Consider the following 9,381-nt stretch of genomic DNA (forward strand, 5'->3'; position numbering starts at 1 on the left):
AAATCGCAAGCAAACTTAGGAAATGTGATAAACTGAGCAAAAATAAAAATATGACTTGATCAAAAATAATATACAATATTGTATTGGAGATGGAGCTCGGTGGTAAAATGCTTGCCTAGCATATATGAGACCCTAGCTACACCCCACCACACACACACACACATACACACACACACACACACACACACACACACACACACACACACACTTGTGTCTACAGGAAACATTATGACTTTAAATTCCTACATTCACTTACAAAATAATTAAGGTAGGCTGGAGAGATGGCTCAGCGGTTAAGAGCACTGATTGCTCTTCCAGAGGTCCTGAGTTCAATTCCCAGCAACCCACATGGGGGTTCACAAACCATCTGTAATGAGATCTGATGCCCTCTTCTGGTGTGTCTGAAGACAGCAACAGTGTACTCACATACATCAAATAAATAAATAAATCTTTATAATAATAATAATAATAATAATAATAATAAAGGTATAAAACTTGATTTTCAGGGTTGGGGATTTAGCTCAGTGGTAGAGCGTTTGCTTAGCAAGCGCAAGGCCCTGGGTTCTGTCCCCAGCTCCAAAAAAAAAGAAAAGAAAAAAAAAACTTGATTTTCTAAGTTTCCAGTTAGTGTTTTAAAAAAAGCAAATTCCTAAGTTTCCCCTTAAGGTCATAAATAAAAGCAAATTCCTTTTCCCCATGATAAATAAAATTAAGAAAAAGAAGGTATGTATGTTTACAAATATAATTATTGCGCATTAAAAGGAATCTCTTCGGTGTACAACGCCATGGCTGTACTCTGAAGATGCTCTGTTCAGTGAAGTAATCGTGGCACAGAAGGCAAAGCTCGCACGGTTGCGTGTATGTAAGGTGTCTAAACACTCAAATTCGCAGAACCAAAGCATAGAACGGTGGCTGCCGGGAGATTCTGGGAAGATGAAACAGAGTTAATAAACAAGGGGGCTGAAGTTTCAGGGGGCGAGGTAAATACATTATAGTAAATACATCTACAGTCTGATCATATAACATCAGATTTATCATCAACAATATCCTACCATGCACTCAGTGTCTCTTAAGAGAGCAGGTCTCATGTTTAAAAGGAACTTTTAATTAAAAGTAAAATTTAAAATTGACTTGAAATGGATCAGAGACCTTTATGGTAAGGTTAGGTTTAAAACTTTTACAAGAATAAAGCTGGTAAAAGGGAATTAAGGTCGTGTAAGACAGTGATTTCTCAGCTACGATACCGAAGTGTGAGTCAGAAATGGGAACGGGGAGATCAGAGTTAACTTCTAGAGCTAAGGTCATGCTCAATAGCAGAAAAATCAAATGCTTGCCATGTCTGAGACCCTGGAGTGAGGAGAGAAAGAGAATGCGAAAACTGCTGCTGGATGAAAGCTCCCACTGGAGAGAAGACCCAATGACACTCTGGAGGGAAGTCAATACATTCCACACACGTCAAGCAAAGATCCTGTATCTAACATCTAATGAAAGACCGGAAGTGATAAGACCGTCTTTTGTGACGTCACCATTGTGACGCCATTGTGATGACACCTTTGTGGCATGTGGATGCCAAAGATATTAAATGACACCCCCCCCCCAGATTCTCAGACACTAGACCTCTGTCACTTCAAGAGAGACTATTAAAGGTAGGGATGTGGGTCAATTGGGCATGACTTATATTATGCCACATTTTACCTGATTCCCCAGCACCACCCCCTATCTCTTTTTGTCTCTTCCTCTGGTCCACCGTGGTCTCTACTGCCTTACATTCCTACAGAATGGCATTCAGATGAAGCATATGAGCGAAAATCCATTGACTAAGCCCTTTAAACAATGAGGAAAAATTACTCTTTCTTCTTCTAAGTCGTCCCCATCAAGTATTTGGGAATAAAGTTGACATAATCAAAAAGCACACGAAAAGATGCTTCGATATTCGCAGTGGCTAGCAAAAGGCAAAGTAAAATCAAAGTGAGATATCACCTCTCACATACATCAAAATGAATAAAGTTTTAAAAGACAAAACATCACGTGTTAGTAAGGCTCTTTATGGATCTACCAACATAGGGCACTTATTCATTGCTTGTGGAATATAAAGTAGAAAATGGGGTTGAGGGAGAAAAGGTGGGGTGAGGGGACAAGATGGAGGGGTGTTTGAGGAGTTGCATGGAAACCTACCACAGTGGAAACTTCCTAAAATAAATGAAGAGGATCCTTGTGACTTCTCCTAAGAATGGGGGGAATGGAGTCCCAACAGTCTCTATCCTCTCACCAAAACAAAGCTTCCAGGACGGGGTTACATTCAATTGAGTTGTTGGCACAAAGGGGCCCATGGAAATCATCCATCAGCCCAGATGGGGGTGGGGATGGTCTCTGTAAACTGATAACGCCCTCACATTTCATTGGGCATGGAGAAACCAAGCTGGTGCCTGAACGGAACCTTCACCCGTATGCTCTGGTGCCTTCGGTACAGGAAGGTACTCTGCAGCCTACCAAAAAGAAATCTGAACACCAACCCAGCCACAAAATCTTGGACCCTCGATCTGTCCTGCCTGAAAAATACACTAGAAAAATGGCGGCGCAAAAGTTGAAAAAGTGACCAACTAATATCGGCTTTGACCAATTTCCCTCAAGATGGAGCCCACACCTCAACACTGCTTGGGTGACCAAGAACCACAGGATGGGATGCTGGGCTGAATAAAAGAACAAGAGCTTGAGTGTCACACCTGTGAAGCCTCAGCTTCATGCATGACTGCCCAAGCGTGAGCTGAACAGGAAGACACCAGTGGACATGTCAAAGTGGATGGGGGATGGCCCGTGAGACCTCAGTCCCACACCAAGAACTACATACAGCTAAAGGGTTCTGACAGTAGGAGGAGCAGTCTACTCCAGGGAAGAGCACACGAAGTGGTTATCCAAAACCGAAGGACTGGCCTAAAAACATAGATATCAGTAACGTTATACAGACTGAGCAGGGTATATTTAGGAATACATACATACATACATACATACATACATACATACATACATGCATATAACATGAATATATATGTATATCTATATTGGAAATGTATGTTTGCAAAAGAAACCAGTTACGTTGGAGAAGAAACTATTTAGGCGTGTGTGTGTGTGTGTGTATGTGTGTGTGTGTGTGTGTGTGTGTATGTGTCTGTGTGTGTGTGTGTGTGTGTGTGTGTGTGTGTGTGTGTGTGTGTATGCATGTAACATTAAAAAGAGGCCATGAATTGGAAAGACCATGAGGGGGAGCTATATATGGGAGGGTTCAAAGGGAAGAAAGGGAAGGCAGAGATGTTGTAAATATCTTCTAATCTCAGAAAGAAAAGAAATTTTTTTCTCCAAGACGATGTGTTGATCAAACTGTGTTCTGAGACTGCAATCTGCCGTTAGAAACAGACAACCACCACAGCAACGCCTGAGAGAAGCCCTTCCGCTGGGCCTTCAACAGGGCCTGAGTCCTATGCTTGTGAGTTTGGGAGGACGGCAGGTCCTCCCCTCCTACCCCATGGAAGCAAGACCCTATTTGGGCCTTGATTTAAAGGCCTAAATCCTTTCTTTGCCAACATAACTAGTTTCTTTCCCCAATGGCTGCGGCCGAGGAGGCCTGCTTCTTGGCATCTTTTGAGGGGGCAACTTTCAGTGAATTTGTTAGAGCTGTGTAGGGAAGGCTAGGAAATTGCACCGTGCATCACCAGAGGTGCTGTGTAGCATTGTTGCCATGTGAGCCTAGCACTTGTCGGCGTTCATTGAACTGCTAGAACACGGGCTTGCCACTAAATGGTAGGAAGTCGCTCATGGGTGCCAACATACATCTACCAATTATAAAACCAATTACTGAGATCAAAAAGGAAACACAGACTATTCTCCCTGCAGTTCTTTTTCAGCTAACTTCTTATCAAGAGGTAAATAGCTCAGCCACCGTCTACTAAAAGATTATATGGTGCTGGAAAGGAATCTTTCCCGAACATTTTATACTTAAATTTATCAGAGGTATTGCAAAGCAGGGTGGCCAAGGAGCATGTATAATAAAGAGACACTTTATTACTAAAGAATTCCGTGGAACTCAGCTGTGCCCATAACTCTCATCAGAGAGCACAGTTCTGATCAAATTACTACAAAACGAAAGAAAGGGGATTTAAGCCTATATGACAAGTGGACAGTGGGAAGAACCACTTTCAACTTCGTTTAAAAATCACTCTCTCATTCCTTCAGCGATGGGAGTCTCAGAGCTAGATGACCCGGCATCCATTTTGACTCCAACGTTGAAACTGGATGCTGGGGTCATCCAGCTCTGAGACTCCCATCGCTGAAGGAATGAGCTGATGATGTCCGTGTGTCCTGAGACAACGTGGCCCTTGTTTCTTCACAACTTCTTCAGAACCTTGCCTCCCTACTGTATGTGTGTGAAGGTCAGAATGAAGGTTATGTCCATTCATACGGAATAATCATGGTGACCAGCAGGGGCAGAGAGCACACTGGGTATCCTTACAAAGGAGCATCCCCCCCTTGATAATCTCATGAACAGAGATTATCCCCTGGTCCTCCTGAGCGTTCATGATTCCCTATACCCTGGTGAAGAAAAAGCCCCACCCAGAAGGACCAGGATTTTCTACAAAGGATCGTCTACACTGCTGGGCTCACCCACACGCAGTCTAAGTATGAGCACAGAAGAACCAACGCTTTCAAGTGACAGAAAAGAAAAATTTTGAAAGAGACTTATTTCAAAGCATCCCTCTCTCTTCCCAGTCACCTCTCTCTGTATTCTGCCTCTTAAACGGAAACTATTGTTCCTTTTAGACTCAAAATGAGATGGGTTTTTCCACATAAGCAGATAGAAGACACAGATGGAAAGATCCAGGCTGCATGTGTAAGAAGGACTTTTGTTGTTGGTGGTTTTTTTTTTTTTTCAGTGTTTTTTTTTGTTTTGTTTTGTTTTCTGTTCTGTTTTGTTTTGTTTTGTTTTTGTGATTCCTACCTACATTCTCTCTGTCAACTTTGCGAATTGTGAATTATTAGGTGGGAAATATGAATTTCATATGTGCAAGCTCACCAGCAGGTACTTAGGATTTGTCATTTCATCTCTTTTTGCAGCAGCTCGTGGCGTCTCTTCTGAGTCGGAGGAATAGCCGGACAGCCAGCATTTACTAGTCCCTAAGCGCCATCATCCTGCCGAGCCTGGAAAGCTGAACCACCCGTTTTTAAACAATTTACAGTCTTAAGGGGGGATGGGCAGCAGCAATTAAGACAGGAGAGCAACTGAGGCAGGAGAACAAGGCAAAGCGAGATCTGGAAGACTTACCAAAGCCTTACAAAATCAGTTCAGGCAGCTGAGGTGGACTTAGCTGCTCACGCAGAACAGAGGGGAAACAGGCGGTCTAGAGCCAGGGTGGCTGAGATTGACGTGCAGCCCACTTTAAATGCAAAGGCACCGCACCCCTGGCTAGAAAGTTAAAATGCTAATGAGACACGTGATGCGTGAAATAGTACACAAAACTGTATGTAACCGAGCATGCTCAGAAAGGCCTGTGCTGGCTTCTCCATGAGATAGGAATAAAGTATCACCCATAGCAAGAATTTCTATGTCTTGCGTGCTTCTTGCCGGCGGAAAGTCGCGCGTGGGACATTTGGTGCCGAGAAACCCGGGACAAAAACATCGCCGGCGCTACAAGAGGCCTCCGTTTCACGGAAGAAATTCAGAAGCTATGGAATACAGTATCTTACAGAATTGGGTTTCAACACGTTGGTGGACTAGTCCAGGAATTGAGACAATCCATCGCCCATATCAGCTCCACTCGAGTGGATAGTCACTGTGAACACCATCTGGCTTTTTCCCCTCTTTGTCTATTGTTTGTCTCTGGTACACCAGGATGTCCCCATGTCTGTCAGTGTATGTCTGTGGTTTTTGTTTATCGTTGTCTAAATGTTTTATGTTTCATGTTCAAAAGAAAAAATGGTAAAAACCTTATCTGCCGGTCGTGCACACCTTGACTTGGTTTTAACTCGTTTCAAAAAGGAACAAATGAATAAAAAACAGTTTCAATCAGGTCTTTGAAGCCCTGTGCCTAGAGCCAGGTGTCTAGATTAGCTGGAGAAGCTGACCAGAAGCTAAGCGTCTACACGAGCTGATCTTAAAAGCGCCAACAGCTTCTTCATACAAGAGTTGATAGCTGTTTCTCTTAGAAAAATCCCTGACTGATTAATTGACTCAACAGGTGACAAGGTGCTTCTCTCTCTCTTTTTTTTTTTTTTTTTTTATTATTATTAACTTGAGTATTTCTTATATACATTTCAAGTGTTATTCCCTTTCCCGGTTTCCGGGCAAAATCCCCCTCCCCCCTCCCCTTCCTTATGGGTGTTCCCCTCCCAACCCTCCCCCCATTGCCGCCCTCCCCCCATAGTCTAGTTCACTGGGGGTTCAGTCTTAGCAGGACCCAGGGCTTCCCCTTCCACTGGTGCTCTTACTAGGATATTCATTGCTACCTATGGGGTCAGAGTCCAGGGTCAGTCCATATATAGTCTTTAGGTAGTGGCTTAGTCCCTGGAAGCTCTGGTTGCTTGACATTGTTGTACTTTTGGGGTCTCGAGCCCCTTCAAGCTCTTCCAGTTCTTTCTCTGATTCCTTCAACGGGGGACCTATTCTCAGCTCATTGGTTTGCTGCTGGCATTCGCCTCTGTATTTGCTGTATTCTGGCTGTGTCTCTCAGGAGCGATCTACATCCGGCTCCTGTCGGTCTGCACTTCTTTGCTTCATCCATCTTGTCCAATTGGGTGGCTGTATATGTATGGGCCACCTGTGGGGCAGGCTCTGAATGGGTGTTCCTTCAGTCTCTGTTTTAATCTTTGCCTCTCCCTTCCCAGCCAAGGGTATTCTTTTTCCTCATTTAAAGAAGGAGTGAAGCATTCACATTTTGATCATCCGTCTTGAGTTTCGTTTGTTCTAGGGATCTAGGGTAATTCAAGCATTTGGGCTAATAGCCACTTATCAATGAGTGCATACCATGTATGTCTTTCTGTGATTGGGTTAGCTCACTCAGGATGATATTTTCCAGTTCCAACCATTTGCCTACGAATTTCATAGACTCGTTGTTTTTGATAGCTGAGTAATATTCCATTGTGTAGATGTACCACATTTTCTGTATCCATTCCTCTGTTGAAGGGCATCTCGGTTCTTTCCATTTTCTGGCTATTATAAATAAGGCTGCGATGAACATAGTGGAGCACGTGTCTCTTTTATATGTTGAGGCATCTTTTGGGTATATGCCCAAGAGAGGTATAGCTGGATCCTCAGGCAGTTCAATGTCCAATTTTCTGAGGAACCTCCAGACTGATTTCCAGAATGGTTTGACCAGTCTGCAATCCCACCAACAATGGAGGAGTGTTCCTCTTTCTCCACATCCTCGCCAGCATCTGCTGTCACCTGAGTTTTTGATCTTAGCCATTCTCACTGGTGTGAGGTGAAATCTCAGGGTTGTTTTGATTTGCATTTCCCTTATGACTAAAGATGTTGAACATTTCTTTAGGTGTTTCTCAGCCATTCGGCATTCCTCAGCTGTGAATTCTTTGTTTAGCTCTGAACCCCATTTTTTAATAGGGTTATTTGTTTCCCTGCGGTCTAACTTCTTGAGTTCTTTGTATATTTTGGATATAAGGCCTCTATCTGTTGTAGGATTGGTAAAGATCTTTTCCCAATCTGTTGGTTGCCGTTTTGTCCTAACCACCGTGTCCTTTGCCTTACAGAAGCTTTGCAGTTTTATGAGATCCCATTTGTCGATTCTTGATCTTAGAGCATAAGCCATTGGTGTTTTGTTCAGGAAATTTTTTCCAGTGCCCATGTGTTCCAGATGCTTCCCTAGTTTTTCTTCTATTAGTTTGAGTGTGTCTGGTTTGATGTGGAGGTCCTTGATCCACTTGGACTTAAGCTTTGTACAGGGTGATAAGCATGGATCGATCTGCATTCTTCTACATGTTGCCCTCCAGTTGAACCAGCACCATTTGCTGAAAATGCTATCTTTTTTCCATTGGATGGTTTTGGCTCCTTTGTCAAAAATCAAGTGACCATAGGTGTGTGGGTTCATTTCTGGGTCTTCAATTCTATTCCATTGGTCTATCTGTCTGTCTCTGTACCAATACCATGCAGTTTTTATCACTATTGCTCTGTAATACTGCTTGAGTTCAGGGATAGTGATTCCCCCTGAAGTCCTTTTATTGTTGAGGATAGCTTTAGCTATCCTGGGTTTTTTGTTATTCCAGATGAATTTGCAAATTGTTCTGTCTAACTCTTTGAAGAATTGGATTGGTATTTTGATGGGGATTGCATTGAATCTGTAGATTGCTTTTGGTAAAATGGCCATTTTTACTATATTAATCCTGCCAATCCATGAGCATGGGAGATCTTTCCATCTTCTGAGGTCTTCTTCAATTTCTTTCCTCAGTGTCTTGAAGTTCTTATTGTACAGATCTTTTACTTGCTTGGTTAAAGTCACACCGAGGTACTTTATATTATTTGGGTCTATTATGAAGGATGTCGTTTCCCTAATTTCTTTCTCGGCTTGTTTCTCTTTTGTATAGAGGAAGGCAACTGATTTATTTGAGTTAATTTTATACCCAGCCACTTTGCTGAAGTTGTTTATCAGCTTTAGTAGTTCTCTGGTGGAACTTTTGGGATCACTTAAATATACTATCATGTCATCTGCAAATAGTGATATTTTGACTTCTTCTTTTCCGATCTGTATCCCCTTGATCTCCTTTTGTTGTCTGATTGCTCTGGCTAGAACTTCAAGAACTATATTGAATAAGTAGGGAGAGAGTGGGCAGCCTTGTCTAGTCCCTGATTTTAGTGGGATTGCTTCGAGTTTCTCTCCATTTAGTTTAATGTTAGCAACTGGTTTGCTGTATATGGCTTTTACTATGTTTAGGTATGGGCCTTGAATTCCTATTCTTTCCAAGACTTTTATCATGAAGGGGTGTTGAATTTTGTCAAATGCTTTCTCAGCATCTAATGAAATGATCATGTGGTTCTGTTCTTTCAGTTTGTTTATATGATGGATCACGTTGATGGTTTTCCGTATATTAAACCATCCCTGCATGCCTGGGATGAAGCCTACTTGATCATGGTGGATGATTGTTTTGATGTGCTCTTGAATTCGGTTTGCCAGAATTTTATTGAGTATTTTTGCGTCGATATTCATAAGGGAAATTGGTCTGAAGTTCTCTTTCTTTGTTGTGTCTTTGTGTGGTTTAGGTATAAGAGTAATTGTGGCTTCATAGAAGGAATTCGGTAGTGCTCCATCTGTTTCAATTTTGTGGAATAGTTTGGATAATATTGGTATGAGGTCTTCTATGAAGGTTTGATAGAATTCTGCACTA

General features: G+C 42.4%; 1 long non-coding RNA gene across 1 annotated transcript; it reads left to right on the forward strand.

Annotated features, from left to right (window-relative positions):
* Nucleotides 1-1,603: 1,603 nt before the first annotated feature.
* LOC134484925 (uncharacterized) lies at nt 1,604-5,995 on the forward strand. The gene is made up of 2 exons (XR_010062733.1): nt 1,604-1,646; nt 5,107-5,995. It is a non-coding gene; the product is annotated as an uncharacterized LOC134484925 (long non-coding RNA).
* Nucleotides 5,996-9,381: the final 3,386 nt, after the last annotated feature.

Source organism: Rattus norvegicus, chromosome 1 (genome assembly GCF_036323735.1).
Source record: "Rattus norvegicus strain BN/NHsdMcwi chromosome 1, GRCr8, whole genome shotgun sequence".
NCBI classification, from domain to species: Eukaryota; Metazoa; Chordata; class Mammalia; order Rodentia; family Muridae; genus Rattus; species Rattus norvegicus.